We start from the raw sequence: 17193 nt of genomic DNA, 5'->3' as shown, positions 1-17193 counted from the left end.
AGATGAATCCATATGTTTTCCAATCCGTAAATTGCAACAGGTTCAATTTTTACGTTCAAACAGTCATAGGGCTGTTTACAGAGAGAGTTTGCCTATCGACTTGATATCATTTATGGCTCTCGTTGCAGTGCTGGCTCTTTAGTTTATGTGGCGTGTGAATACTGTTCCCTGTGACTGAAGGGTAACTCCTAGGTACGTAAAACTGATGACTGACTTTAATGGTGTCTCTCCAACGTAGAAAGTGCCGGGTTTTCCTCCTCTTCTGAATGTCATAGAGACGGTCTTCTCTTCATTCAAGGATAGGTCGTGTTAGCGCCTGAGTGATCGGAATGCCACCAGAGACTGGCAACACCACAACAGTCAGCTACCAGTCATAGAGAGAGGAATACAATGAGGACCACCACACCCTCACCAGCGGAAGTGGCCAATCATAGAGAGGGAGGTTCAAATAGGAATGTCACGCTGCCACTGGCGGAGGTCGAGGAAGAAAAAGAAGAAGAAAACGAGGGCTACACTTTAGTCGAAAGGGGAAGACGTAGGAAACGACATCAAGACAGGAGAGAAAACAATTAACGTCCCTTTGTGTTAGGGACAATGCACCCAACAGGGTTAGGGCTTCGAGCTGGAGAGCGAACCACCTGACGTTATGTGGGCCAACCCCATCAGGACACCACAAAGGAGGAAATCGTCAGACACCTCAATGGACTGGAAATAGCGGGAGAAATCGAGTTCGATGAGCTGGAAACAAAGGGCCACCTAAAGGCCTTCAAAATTGGGGTGGCTTTTGACTGCCGCGAACAAGCCATACAGCCAGAGCTGTGGCCAATAGGAGTGCCAGTGAGACAGTACCTTTTGTGGAGTAAGAGACCTGAAGCCCCCAGGTTGTAATACCATTCACAACAAACTCAGATTCAAAATATTAAACTGGAATACTGAAGGCCTTATCACAGCAGTAGCATGCTTTCAAGATAATTTCTTTAGACCTTATGATACAGTGTTCCTGACGGAAACTTTCCTTACAAAAGACAGTAACAAAGTAAACATACATTACGCGATCAATGTTGTGGCGGAACAATGCCCAAAGGACAGACCTAAGGGTGGCATCACATGTCTCATCATGAAAATTTTCTCGCCCTTCTCAGTTTCCCACAAATCAAGGCAATCTCTAGTAGTAACGAACGCCATTTGTGTTCTTATATGGGTGTACGTTTAGCCTGATCTCACAGAAGTAAATATTATAGAGTAAATCAGTTTGTGTTTGGACACTACCACTCAGGACGACCCAGTCATATTGGCAGGAGACCTGAATTAGCCTGTGGACACCCCTTCACGGGAAACAACAGATGTCATGAACTACTTGGAAGAGGAAGGCTTTGCACTTGTCAATAATAAAGCAACCCACATTTACTTCTGTCATAACGGTGCAAGCACAATTGACCTCATATTTGTGAACTCCAAACTTAAACCACTAGAACAACGCATCATCCTGTGAGTGGAAAGGAAACACCTACCACTGGAAACATCGCTACAACTAGAGAACACAGTAAAAAAGAGGCCGAAAAATTCAGTCAAACTAAGGAGGAAGGCAGACATATCAGCACTGGGCAGTCACGACACCAGTGCAATAACATTGCTGCAAGGAGGGAATGTCAATGAAGGAGCATCATGGATAGAAGGACTCTTCCTAAAGTCAACTCACACAGTAGACATCGCAAAACGGAAAACTAAATCGTGGGTCCCCTACGCAGGAGATTGTACTTTTTACAGAAGAAGAAATAATCCATAGAATTATGAGCACGAAGAACAATAAAGCATGTGACCCAGACAACATCTATAGCGAGCACCTGAAAACTACGTTCCCTGTACTAGTGATTCCCCTCACAGCGCTCCTCAATGAGTGCCTGAAACGAGGAATTGTACCAGATCAGTGGAAATATTCGAAAGTGATAATACTGTACACGGGAAAAGGTAACACGGCTGACCCAAAATCGTATAGGGACATTACACCGGAGAACAATCTATTCAAAATCTTTACAACACTACTGTGCAAGCGTCTTAGAGATATCCTCGATGAGAAACTCCCGGATTCACAGTTTGGTTTCAGATGTGGGAGATCAGCGGCACAAGCTGTACACTGTCTCCAAACCGATACAGAAATGGCCGTAGCGAATCGAGGGGGAAAGCTTCATGCAATTTTCGTAGACTTCACCAAGGCGTTCGACACAATCAATAGATCCATTCTAATGAAGAAACTGGAAACCTCCTCAGGTCCAAGACATTACCTGTTGCCAGTCATTAGAGACCTTCATTACTTTTTTTACAGACTGTTGAAACCATAACTGGAACGATGAAACACTTTCCATGTATGGAAGCTCGTGGCTAAATAGCTTCCCAATATATAGATTATGTATTGAAGTGATTAATATCTAGTCAGTACCGACGATGTAGTGGCATAGACGTAAGTTAAATTTGCGGAAATTTATGGTTGTAATACAACAGCAGTATGATGACAGATGTATTGAAAGTGCTGTAACTCATAGTATGCTGGCAGTTAGCAGAACGTTACCAAATTTCGTAACTTTTGTTGAAATACTGTTTGTTTTCGCCAAACGTAAATCTATGACCCTATATGGTATCATCTTGTGTTACAAAACTGAACTGGATTGTAGCTGGAATGTAGCGAACTATCATGCTGCATTAACCCAATTTTACAGAAAAAAGCAAGTTGCAGAAGTAATGCTGAAATAGAGAGTTCAGCATACTGTGGACGATTTAAAAATCAGGCAAATGGGGCTGTTAGCGTGGGCCGTTCGGTAACAAGAATACTTAATCAAAAAATAAATACGTTGCTGTGACACTTCGCAAAATAACTAATAAGTATGTAGCACTGAAATTTTACGGAATCTACGAAGAGCTGCACACCACCGTGATACATTGCAGGGCAACTCTCTTTCTTGCCTGTCTCAAAACACTGTGGAGCAGATGCAAATCATTTGACTGACGATGATTTGGTCTATTTCCGTAAATATTCGAATACCAGAGTTCAAAATCCGATGGTTAATTCTCAGATTACAAGAAAAGATTTATTTTAAAAGTGTCCTGGTTTACTGAGCTGTTCGAGTCGTTGCTACCAATGACTGTAAAATTTGCTGAATTGCTTTCATCGCCACACAAGGGCGTCCCAGCGCGGGATGTGGGAGGTGGCTTTAGCACTAGGAAAAGAAAAATGGCTATTTTCGCAACTGAGAGTGAGAGATGTGTCTATACAATATCAGTTTGAAGAAAGCCGCATGTGATTGATATTTACTTATAGCAAGTGTATCTCAGATCCGTTCGTCTTGAAATCTGAAAACCCATTAGCCATTATTATCCTTCCACATAAAATGTGAGGTGGCTATTGTTTCTGCAAGCTAAAAGCAGCATTGCACATTTAATTCGCGTTTTTTTCCTTCATATTACCAGCCAATGTAAAAACTACCCTCCGGTATTAAAAAGATGAATATACCAGCAGTCGTGTGTATCAGAATTTTACCTACGTACCTAACAGCAAAATACATTAATATTTACACACTGGTAACTTATAAAAACTGTACCTTCTCAGTTTTAGTACATAGTATTAGCAAGGGGGGGGGGGTCTATTTATTATAAAGTGGCCGCATTCGTATGTTTGCTAATTAATAATCAGTTTTTAAATGGTTTTGAATTTTATTTTGTAAGAAAATGTTTGGTTTCCTCCATCCCACCGCCTTAGACGGTGTGTATGCTGTTGAAATTTCCTAGCTCGGCTAACATAACTATTGTAGACACTTAAATGACCAGTGAAAACACACTAAGCATTAAATTATATCCTCATGAATAGTTTCACTCGTTTTAAAATGAGCTCAGTAGCAGGACTACACAATACATCAGCGTGATTTTGGCCGAGAGGGCAACATTTCGCCAATCAATGACTCGAAGCAACCATTAAATAACTTCGCACTTAGTATTTTTAAGTTGACTTCAGTTCTGACTTGAACGATTTACGCTGTAACGTAATTTCGTCAGTTCCAGCAGAGCGGACAAGAACTACGTATATTCCGTGTCAGTGGAGCGTGCGGTCAAAGACTGGCGAAACGGTGAGGAATGACGGGACTGCAGCGACGCGCAATTAAATTTCAGCCACCGTCGTTCTCTTTACGTACTTGATAGTAATACGAAAGACAATATAACTGCTGTAGTTCCCATAAATCTCACCTGTCGCGGCGCGAGCGCTGCAGATCTGCAGAGGCCTCCGACGTCTGTGTCGCGTCTCGCGGAGGCTGCTGCCGGGCAACGGCCTAATTGTCGGCAGTCTTTTGTTCTCAGCCGTGAACGCGGTTAACGAGAAACGCACGGAAGAAACACTATAGGTGTCAAGCATTTGCGACTGACGTTAAATAACTGAAACATTCAAAATGGAGTTCTCTTTTCAGCAATGTATTTTCTACGACATTTTGAGCCCGTTGGCGGATCAATTCTTCTGTTACTTTTAACCTGCAGGTTCTTTCCTTTGATACTGAACTGACGGTAACATTTGCTTCCGAACGTGTAATTCAAACAATAAAATGGCTTTCCTTGCTCCTTTTGAGTGCTACTTTTCAGCTCTACCACGTACTACTATCGTATAAGGTTACAATATTTCCTTTTGTGCAGTTAAAAAGTATTACATTCCTGTACGAATCATTTTTTGTTTAGATTTTGATAGGAGATGAGGGTTGTTTTGTGAAGGAAGAATGGCTGAAATGGCTCTGAGCACTATGGGACTTAGCTACTGAGGTCATCAGTCCCCTAGAACTTAGAATTACTTAAAACAAACTAACCTAAGGACATCATACACATCCATGCCCGAGGCAGGATTCGAACCTGCGAGCGTAGCGGTCGCGCGGTTCCAGACTGTAACGCCTAGAGCCGCTCGGCCACCCCGGCCGGCTGTTTTGTGAAGACCCTTCAAGAAGAAAAAGTCTACTATTTTACGATAGTACAATATAAATGTAATTCAGTTTGTGGCTTGCCTTCTTGCGCGTATCCAGGATCCGACATGGTTATGGTAGAGAGTGGCTCGGCCTATGTTAGTCTGTTGGACGGGGGACGGGTGGAGGAAACGAGGTACAATTTCTTACAAATAAAACTCAACTTCAATTTAAGACCCTTTACTGGCTACCAACGCAGGCCTGCTAATGCTACCACTTCGTGATAGGTATGGCTGCTGGTAACCTACCACGTTAGTAACGTAGAGAGAATGATTCGTATGAGATGTGAGGATATTATTCTGCTTTCAGACAAGTTACAGCCACATAATATGCGAATACTTTCTGTAGAGCCTATTCACATTTGGAGTAGTTTTGGACATTGGCTGGTAATACGAATTGAAGGTACAGTATTGATTTAGCCCTGTGGAACTAAGAATCATGTGGCATTTTCAGTCGCAAGGAGAATAACGAAACAATAGTTTTCAAATATCGCGACAAAGTATTTGGGGTATAGTTGCTACTGCTGTAAACATGTTATCTATAGATCTTCTTGCTTTCTTTAAACAACACGCCCATGTGTGTGACATTACTGGATGCAAATTCAGTTGCCAAACATTTTATTATTTTTTTTTTTTTCTAAACAACTAGTTACAAGCAGGACCAGATAGTTCCTACGCCGCAGGTGTGTTTCTGTATTAACAATTAACCGTGTTTTTCCTGGACTATGCGATCGCAAACTATCTATTGCAGAATACCACGAACAAATTTTCGCTCTAATGCTCCATGTTGAGTTTGTTTTCTCTCCCTTGGCATTATAGTAATATAAACTTTTGCATGTAAATCGTCTTTTCCTTATTCCATAGTTACAAGTAGTAGTAATAGTTTACTTTTCCGTGGATAAGTTTTACAGGTATATTGCACTTGTCACACTACTACAATTTCAGAACAGCGAAGACAACATAATTGATATCTACAGACAGTTACGTATCATATGTCTAGTAGATAATGGTGGGACATGAGGTAGCCTTATAGTGGAACCTCTCCTGGCATTTGCCTGAAGAAGCCTAAGTTAGGGAAACCATAGAAAATCTAAACCAGGATGGCGAGATGAAGACTATAATGTCCAGCCCCAGAATACACGGCCAGTCTGTTTAAAACATTGGTAGATCTATCGGTTCATGTCGGTAAAAGTAAATTAATATAAGTAAAAGATCATTTATAAAGATTTGCACACACTGTCAGCCTGTTTCAGAGGACTGAACTGTAGTGTAATTGGAATTTAGCGAACTGCTATGCTGCATTAATCCAGTTTTACAGGAAAAAACGAGTGCAGGAATAATACTCAAATAGAGGGATTCAGCAAATATTTAACGGTTTACAAACCAGACAAATGGGTAAGTTAGCGTGGGCTATTCGGTGACTAGTATAACTGAGAAGTAGATAGAATGGCAATGTTAAGGAGCCTACGACGAGTTGTAGATCACCGTGTTACATTGCGGGACAACTATTGTTTTAGCTGTCTCAAACACTGTGGAGCAGATACAAATAATTCAGCTGAGGATGCTTGGTTCTATTTTCCGAAATATTCGAATATCAGAGTTCTGGAAACCGAAGGTTAATTGTTCTCTGACTATAAGACAATTCTATCCGAAGGATCCTCATTTACTGAGCTGTTCGTGTCTTTGTTAACCACGACTGCAAAATTCGTTAAATTGGTCGTCCGAGCGAGGGATAGAGGAAAGTGTTTGTAGCAAAAGAAAAATAGTTATTTTCGCAACTGAGAGTGAGAGACGTATCCATAGAATACTCGTTTTAGTTTCAAGAAAGCCGCATGTCATCTATATTTACCTGTAGCAAGTGATGTCACAGGCATCCGTCGTAAGCTCATTCGCAGCTATTCTCTTTGCGACTGAAATACCAGGTAGCTCTGGGTACTGCAAGCTTCACGTGGCGTTGCACAAATTTTTCCTCATTTTAAAAGCCAATGTAAAAACTTCCCACCGCTATTAAAAATGTGAACGTAGACAGTAGCTGTGTGCATCTCAATTTTATCTACCTAAGAGCAAAATAGCGTTTACATAGCGATAACTTACACAAATTTTTACTTTCTCAGTGTCAGTACATTATAGGTAGCAGGTAGGTCTACTTATTATAAAGTGGTCGCATTAAAATGTTAACTAATTAATAAAAAGTTTTTCAGTGGTTCTGAGTTTTATTTTCTAAGAAACTGTTTCCTTTCCTCACCCCAAACCAGAGCGTAAGAGTACTGTTGAAATTTCCTTTCTCAGCAAACATACTGTTGTAGCCACTTAACTGGCCAGTGAAAACCTTGGAAGCTTTATCTAATTATGAATAGTTTCTTTCGTTTTAATATGGCGTACAGTGGCAGGTCGACACATTACAACGTAGTCTTGGCTGAGAGAGCAACATTTCGGTAATCACTGACTCGAGGCAACCATTCAAAAGCTTTCGTACTTAATATCTTTAAGCTGACATCAGTTCTGACTTGGACCGGTTTACGCTGTAACTTTCGTCAATTGCAGGTGAATGGACATGAGGTACGTACTTTTCACGTCGTTGGAAAGTGCGGTGCTCTGTATGCTCAAAGTCTCAACAAACATGAGGAGTGATAAATGGTTGCAAACGGGACTGCAGCAAAGCGCAGTTTAATGTGACCCCGTCATCGTTCACGGTAGATGCTTGATATTAATACGAGAGGGTTAAATAACTGCTATATCTTCTGGGAGCTCCCGTAAATCTCAGCTGTGTGGCAGGTTGCCGTGTCGCGGGCGCTGCAGGGCTGCAGAGACTGAGGCTGCTGCCGGGCAGTGGCCGTATTGTCGGCAGTCTTTTGTCGTCAGCCGTGAACATGGTTGATGAGACACGCGAGGAAAAGGTTATAACTCTTACAGTAGCCCCAAAATGCAACTATTGGTGTCAAGCATTTACAATGTTTTGTTTTATATTATTTTTTACATTTTCTACATTTAGTGGTTGCAGGACCAGCAGCGTCTTTTATATATGTGTATTTTCATAAATGTTTATTAAAAAGCTGTCGCAGATGAAGTACATATGCTTGGCGACTAGTTTCGAACCAACTGGTTCAATCTCGAGCACGATCTACTGAGAGTGCAACGAAAATGGCGAATTGGCAAAAGATGCTTTACAGACTAATCGTAGATGACTGCCAGAATTAACATATGCCTATTTAGCAAGTCAGAATGAAACAGTTTGATACTGACATGCTAATTAGGTATGTGTTGAATCCGAGATTCAGGTATGATTACTTTTTAAAGCTTGTATAGCCATTTTGATATTCGTTATTAAGATCAGGCACTTTCACTGCCGCCTCAGTAAGTCATGCTTGAGAATGAACCAGTTCGTTCGAAATGTCGCCAAACATGTGCACTACGACTGTGACAGATTTATTGATAAATACTTCCCGATTTTACATAATGGAAGCATCCTTAATGAAAGCCTCTTTTCAACAGTGTTTCGATACAATGAATGTTGTACGACATTTTGTGACTACTGAAGGATCAGCCTGTTACGTTAATCTGCAGGTTCTTTCCTTTGGTAATGTAGGGCCTACTTGTCTTTGACGAACACTTGCACCCAGACGTGTAATGCAAGCAATAAATTGGCTTTCGATGTTCTCTTTTGAGTATTGCTTTTTAGCTCTACCACTTACCACTGCCGTATTAGGTTACAATATTTCATTAATTACAGTTAAAAATTATCACATTAATGAACTATTTGTTTCAATATTGAGAAGAGATGAGAAACTGTTTAGTGAACACCGTTCAAAGAGAAAAAGTCGAGCATTTTATGGAAGTACGGTGTAAAAGGGATGCTTAAGGGATAGGAGGATTCGAGTCATATTAGCTTGTTGAAAAGGTAGCAATGGAGGAAGCGTAATTTCTCGCCAAAGAAATGCTCAAGACCAACGTAGGTCTAGTACCGCAACAACTTTGTGATTGGTAGGACTATTTGCAATCTACGATGTTGCTAGCTGAGAGAGAGTAATATTCATGAAATATGTACATGTAATTTTGCTCTCAGGTAAGTGATTTTCAGATGCGATAGGGTCTATTCACATCTGCAGTAGTCTCAGATATTCGCTGATGACAGAAATTGAAGGTACTAATTTAGTAGTGTGGAGCTCAGAATGATGTAGCATTTTCATTTTCGAGGAGAATAGCGGCGGAATAATATTTTCGCGACAAAAGACTATGAGGTATATTTACTATTGCAGTAAATAGTTTATCTACTGCAAGCTGTCTTCAAACAACACCTCTGTCTATGTGGCACTGCAAGATACGAGTTCGGCTGCCGAACGTAAATTACACGGGTTAACAGTGAAAATGCTTCGGATATAATAATATATACTTCTTATCAATTTGCGGGCGCGGATAACGATTATGACAAGCTTTTGAGGGTTGGTTCATGTGTCGAAGTAACATGTTAGCGTCAGATACGCCCATGTGCGCAAAATACGCGTTCATGGCAACAGCAATTGTCTGCTTCTTTAATAAACGTCCATTTTTTGGCAGTTAGCTATATCGCTGATGTTATTGGTAGCACTATAACGTCGACCAAGAAAAATCAACAACCGCATCAGTGTTGCCAATTTAGTAGTTTTTCCATTAAATTGGCTGTATTTGGGATATTCTTCAGACGGAAAAATCTTCCTAACTTAAGATTACTTTTATCTGGTACGTTAGCGGGTTTCTGAATTATTGCTAAGAGGGGAAAAAGTATAGTTTTACATTGCAAACATAAAAGAGGATTTTTTACCTCCGTTAGGTGCTTTTCTTGAAATTAATTAACCACACTGAAACTCATGCTTTAGTTCGTATTAAAAACTTCACCTGGGAAAACGGCACTTATCGAATTTAGGGGGACAAAGTTTTCGAAAATATTTTTTCTCACTTTTTGATCAGTTAGACTATGTTGATCTCGAAGATGTTATTTATTTTCATCCCCTATAAAAACTTCTTAATATAACGAGAAAAAAATTTTTAATGAAAAAATTCTTTTCTCATTTTTTGACCGGACCACGAGTATGTTATTTGCAAATATCATTCAAGCTAAATCGTAGCACATCAAAGCACTCGGATAAAATCGCCTCATTCAGTTTACACTAAAGTCAAATAACAGTGTACTTAAGTATTAGTTCGGTGTTTCTTCTGTGCGTTTGTTCTACTAACTCGTAATGACTAGAATTTTCCCTGATTTGACCGAATTTCGTATGGTAAATTTGTTCGATTGTTGCCGTGATAGTGATTCAGCTATTGAATGGGCTTTCGGTCATGGTTTGCTGAAACGTGAGAGGTTGAGAATAATCGGTAAAAAATGAAAGATTTCATGTGTGTTCAGCTAAACTCGAAAAGTGCCAAGAGACGCTTAACCATCAAAGAAGTAATTTCGTACCTGTCAAAATGGAGGGCTACCAGAAATTGTATGTTTATAGTGGTTGAAGTGAGAAATTTATATATATGCTGACCAGAAACATGTTGCGTAAGTATGTGAACAATGCTGTCAATTTTTGTTATATTTGCGGTGAGGTAACATTTGCCAATCCAAAAAGAAATTCATGCCAATAATAAAGAACGCTAACTACTTGTATTTTTGTTGTGAAGTGTGAGATATGGACGGGAAGTGGGTGCTATTCATATGTTGTAATACGTGTTCTACAGACTTGTGTGACTGGCTTCACGTAAAAAGACCAAGCATGCCGTTAGCTGTTCCCGTGATATGGGGAGAGCCCACCGATCATTCTACAAACTGCAATTTTAACGTGATTCCTCCAACTAAGCGCGTATCCAGAAAAAAGCGGCCTTCCATTTCTCCCAACATCCCTTCAGCTATTCGTCCTGTGCCATCCTCTCAAGAACTACCTGTTCCACAACCTCCCGCATTTTACTACAGTGTGTCAACCGATGAAGCCACAAGGCAAACTCGACACAGCTGTGCCAAAAGCTGTTGTTTTCGCATTCAGTTCCCTCGATTTCGTACGCAAATTAACTTTGTTTCCAAAGTATGAAAACGGTCAAATTTTGTTGTCCAGTGTTATTATTATTATTATTATTACATTTTTTTCCAAACAGGTAGGAGCCGGCACTTCCAAGGCAGTAGGCGTGTAACATTGTTAACAAATTAACAATGTTTACATTGTCGAACACTTGCAGTATGAAAATATCAGTGTCTTCACGCCTGTACTGTGACACGAACACAAAAAGTAGACCGGGCCTAACTTGGAACATGTGTCATATGGCACAAGATGTTCGACGCCTACGAATTTATGGAAGCGTCTACCGCTAAGCTGGAGTTGTCTTGCAACTTATTGCTGTGTCAGCTGGGAATTTTTTTTTTCCCAGAACTAAGCAATCGCAATGCTATATGCTGCAGAATACGAACAAATTTTCGCTCTAATCCACTATGTTGCGTTCTTTTTTTCTCTCTTTACATTGTAATAACGTGATCTTTTACATGTAAATTGTCTGCACTTTACCCCACAGGTACAAGTGGTAGTAGGAATGGCGTTCCGGCACCTCCCAAGGTATTTTTTTGAACTCATTGTAACAAGTCGGCATCGAAGATTGAAAATAATACACGATTATTAAAGCTGGGATCACACACGTAGCTTAATTGTGTAATAGTACCATGAGCTACCATTCACAAAGGATGCAACAAATTTTGTATAGTTTCACAGCTTTCAGCATGGTGTCAGTTGAAATAATATGGGTGGGTATCAATGTTATAGCGTAGGTTATGGTATTACAGCTGTGACAAAGAGTTAAATACAAGTAAGACTAAATTCAAATGTTGTAGCCAGAAATATATTTCATGAAGGGACAAATCAGAGGCCACAAACACATTTATAAAAGAAATAACACTCAATGATGAAAATGCTGTGTACTGTGGTAAACTAACCAACAGCTGGCAAGTAAATATCACCTGAACTCAAACTACTCTTCCAAGATATTAGAATGTTCTTGGTTTCCTGAATAACGAACTTGTAGTTTAACACATGCCACATTACACTCGGGAACTATTTCCCCACATATAAGAAAAAAATTATACAGTGCTTGCACTCACAAATCACAACTCGCATCTTTGGTTACATATTATTTATTTAAGGCCTTTTCACACTGGCCATCATGGCACTGTCACGTCATGGCGCCATCAAGTTAAGGTATATCGACATTGTCTGTCACGTCATTGCATTTCAGGTCAATTCAGGTCACATATCAACTCACATAACTGTCTTCAACTGTTTTTCTTTTTCAGGGGGAGGGGGGGGGGGTGAATTACAATCTTTGCAATGATATTCAAATGATTTTGTTTTATTGCAAGAGGTAGGTGCACATACGCAACACAAAAGTTTATATGCGTGGAACCCACATTTGTATGAAAATGACAAACGTTCATCACATTTTAATTGTTCATCAACACACATAGCCTATCTAAAAATTTTGTGCTAGCTACAAACTCTATGCTCTCATATTGTACTTTAAGGCTTATTGTATTAGTTTTTTTTACTTATCTAGAAGTTCTTGTTATTAGTCTCTTTTATATTAAGAGTAACCATCTGGGACGGATGTAACTGCCTTGTTAGCTTTTACTCGTAACATTTCTGGTGTCCTTTTTGCAATTATTATATTGCTGTTGTCAGCAAGTAACACTCTTCACATTCTGTGACCTGCAGTGGGAAGCTATTAACGTATGAGGTAGTTTGAAAAGTTCATTGAACAGAATAGAAATAAACGACTCACATCTGAGAAACTTTTTTATGTTTCAGTGTTGTCCTCTGTATACTAAAACACTTGCCCCAATTATGTTCCAATGCCTTTCTTGTGTCAGCTACTGTGGGAGTCAGATCCGACGCAGACAAAGAAGAAGAGAAGTTGTGATGGTTGGTGGCAGGAGTACAAAATCATCTGTACAAAACACTTGAAGATTACTGTAACACTTTATTTCTAAAAAGAAGAGAACCATAATTTTACTTCTAGTGCCTCATATTATGCAAGTACATTGACAATCTATTACTACTCACAGAACACAGGCTAAGCATAATCTTCCTAATTTTCAGTACTGATGCTTTCAAAGTCTGCAATCACACTGAGCTGACCAGTGATGGGCTGCAAGTTAAATCAGTGTTGACAGGTGGTGCTGAATCCTATCTTCCTGAAGGTGTGACATTGCCCACTCTTTCCATTGACATGTGGGTCACTGCCTTCTCAGTGTCATTTCATGGTACTGCTCTGCTCGGTGTTCAGACAATACCTTTGGACTGCACTTTCCTCCCCTCAAAATGCTGCACCATTGTCATGTAGGGAACCATCTTACAGCAACAGGTGATGGGGGAGGGGCAGGAAGCTGAATGGCAGGGGAAGCCACAATTGGGACCAGCACTAAGCCCCTGGCCATATCTCCAACATTTTTCCAGTGTTCTTAGAGAATGTCAGTTGGAAAACCCTGGAAAGATGTCCATTCTCTTCCTGAGCTGTTATGATGAAAAACGGAGATAGCAGTGGTGACGAAAGTGTCCAGTCCATGGTGAGCACTGGGATGAGTGCTTGGAAGATGAGCTGATGCAGTGTTGAGGACAATGGGATCCAGCTCCACCAGTTTCACAGGCAGTGCTGAAGAGGCATCCAGTTGCACCCATACCAGCCACATGATCCTGATAGGATGTGAATCTGGGGACAGAAAATCTGTGGAAGATTCTCACAAGTGACAAGAATGAATCTTGTTCTGATTTTGGCACAGCAACTCAGCAGGTCCTCAAGTTAAATATATGCAAGCACACAAATTTCAAACAATTGTTCCCCTCTTCTAGCACCCGGTGCAACCAAAAACTCTGAAAAGAGTGGAAGCATTAGGCACAAAGCGATATTTGTAGAGCATGGGAGGTGCCATGCACTACAGTGAGTGCACCAACTGGAGCAGCGTGCGGTGGCACTGGCACTGTAGAAGCCCCTCCAGTGATGGACCATGGGTGGGGAGGGGGGGGGGGGGGGGCTGGGATTTGATTTACTTGAACATACGCACAAATTGCTCAGCTTCTCCATTCGACTGAGGATGACACAGAGTGGCAGGTAATAGGAATGATACCATCGGTCACACAAAACTGCTCAAAGTCCTGAGTTGTAAACTGTGGTCCATAGACTGTAACCAACACTTCAGGCAAACCTTCCAAGCAAAAAATATATGACAAAGTCTGGATGGTACTAAGCAATGTAGTAGAGTTCACGGGCAGTGCAAATGGATATTTGCTAAAATAGTCCATAACAATGTGCTGCAACATGGAGTGGCTGCTCAGTTTGAGGCGCCATGTCACAAATTGCACAGCACCTCCCGCTGGAGGTTCGAGTCCACCCTTGGGCATGGGCTTGTGTGTTGTTCTTAGCATAAGTTAGCTTAAATAGTGTATAAGTCTAGGGACAGATACCTCAGCAGTTTGGTCCCTAAGGGATTCACACACATTTGGTCATTTTTGAACAATAAGCCAATGAGTGTTCCAAAATGTACTAGCAAAGTCAGTAGGCTCTCATTGCCGTATGATTGAGACTTTGGCCAAGCTAAAAACATTTGCGGTGGAACCAATAGCATCTCATCTTAAGTGCTACACTGTGACTTCATATGCTCAGTGTGGGCATCCATGACTGTCCAAGTACAGTGCCAATGTGCATACAATTCCCCAATGTCCTTGGTGAAGCAATTGCAACACATCTTTTTGCAATGCTTTAGAAATAAGCACACACAATTTCCCAGAGTCATGTTGCAATAAAATTACGCTGTACCGGATGGAGAGGCTATGCCTATCATCAAAATATTAGCACACAAAATAATTGTGAAAGTTTTTCACTGAACAAGGTCAAGCAGTAGGGATGTAATTCAGGTCAGGGTCTTCTTCTGTGGCCTGTGCAGTTTTCTTATAGTTCAGGGCAAAAGTTTTTAAAAGTTCAGTACCCTGTGCATCAAATTCAGAGTAAGGACCAACAGGAAGGTGAGAAAGAGCATAAGCATTTGTATGCTTTGATGTGAGTGATACAGTATTTCATACTGATACTGTGACAACAAGAAAGCAGCTTCTAAGCTGTGCATGGTGGTACAGATGAAACAAAGTCTGAAGTGGCTTTTGATCCATCACTAGGCAAAACTTCACATTAATCAGATAATGGTGAAACTTTATCATGCTTTAAATAATAGTGAGCGGTTCCTTCTTGAATAGTTCCATTTAGTCTTGGTCAATAACTTGAAAGCAAAAGTAACCAGCCTGTCCTGTGAACAAAATCTGTATGAGAGCACAGCTGCCACTTCAGAAACCACAGTCTTATTGGGATCAAACTAAACAAGGCACCTGTCACTCAGCAGGTCAGTTTTAAGTTTCTGGAATGTATCCTGACACTCTTAGGTCAAACAAAAGGCACATTCTTCTAGCACAAATGATGCAGTGGAGCCACAACCTGTCAATGAAATATGTACAATATGTCAACTTCCCACAAACTGACAGCAATTCTGTCATGTTCTAGGGGGCAGAGAGGTCGTGGATGGACAACAAATGTGATTGAATGGAATGAACACCTTGACTATTAAGACCGTGGCCTAAGTAGTGAATTTCAGTCTGGAAAAAGGCACAGTTGTCCTGGCGACACTTCAAACGTGCAGCTGAAAGTACTTGAAAAAGCATTATGAAGGTTACAGATATGTTCCTCCAGTGGACATTCTGTATCCACGGTGGCATCCACGGGATTTGAACACTACTGAACTTTTGCAGTAGGCTATTCTAAGTAGCGTTGGAATATGCCAAGCGAGGAAACACTGCCAAAGGGTAAGCACAAAAATTTGAGCAACCCTAAATGTGTGTTGATTAAAAAACTTTCTGAGATCCACAACTAACAGAATTTGCAAATACACATTGTGTAAGTCAGTTTTTGAAAAATAGTGACTGGCACAAAGCCTGTACATCAATTCCTCAGGGTGAGGCAAGAGATAAGTATCAATTATTGATTGTGGATTCACCATGGATTTAAAGTCAACAGAAAGAGAAAGTCTTCCAGAAGTCTTTGGTAGATAGCCAAGGGAAAAGCCTATTGACTGGCCTGGATAGGAGCAATAACACCATTGTCTTGCCATTCTTTAAGTTCACTTGCAACATTGTCTCTAAGTGCATAATGTATGGGATGCACCAAGAACACTTGGGTTGCACATTGTCCTTCATTTGTAATGTGCAACCACAAAATTATTTGCACTGCCACATCCTTCAGAAAACAAACAGGAAGCTCCTCTATCAATTGAGTAATGCTGTCTTTTGGGTTGAAAGCAGAAACAGAAAGTACATTGTCCTGAATACAAGGACTAAACAGATAAAATAACTCTCACCCAATAATATCTTACAGTCTTGCTAATGCAAAATTGTAAATGTCACTGTTCTGGTGTGAAACTGTTATACGCAGTAAGTTGCATGCAAGATTTTGTCAACTGTTGCGGGCCCAACTGTTCATAAGTGGCTCAATTAAGCAATGTAACGGAAGTGCCAGTGTCTAACTGAAAAAGCTTACAGCATCCAGCACTGACAAAGTTTACAGACAGTTTATTTGACTGTCACTGCAAAGGACTCAGGTGGGGTGAAGGAACATACTGAGTTTGTTTGTTACCAGTACCGGTAGCTGGTTTAGAAAAATCTCCATTCATTGAGTGAGCTTACAAGAGTGAACGTGGGTGGAATTCTTTATCTGTTGCAAGTACACAGACTGTATATGACCTGGCTTTCCACAGGCAAAGCAAGTCATATTCCATGAAGGGTAATGTTGTCTTTTATGTGTGGAAGGCAGCAGGGTTATGATTTTACAGCAGACACACGCGTTGACAGTCCTTTACTCTGGCCACTGCAAGGTAGCCTGTTTGTGTGTGGTGGTCAGTTGCAAGGGCATAACTGTTTGACAATTTGCATTACACTGCCAATTCGAGCTACCTCAAAGTTTTGCATGGCATATCATGAGTCTTGATGTTCAATAATTTGTTTCAATGTAGGATCAAAATGTTTGAGAATTTGTTATTGAAACTTATTGTCTGGCACAATGTGTATAATTCCATCACAGATCGTTGCGTCAGTATAGTACTGTCCACAGCTATAATGAAAAGGGCGCTGTTGTGTCAAACCCTGAAGTTCTGTGATCCACTGACAATATGACCA

Source organism: Schistocerca americana, chromosome 1, assembly GCF_021461395.2.
Source record: "Schistocerca americana isolate TAMUIC-IGC-003095 chromosome 1, iqSchAmer2.1, whole genome shotgun sequence".
Classification (NCBI taxonomy): Eukaryota; Metazoa; Arthropoda; class Insecta; order Orthoptera; family Acrididae; genus Schistocerca; species Schistocerca americana.
This window is presented reverse-complemented; position numbering follows the sequence as displayed.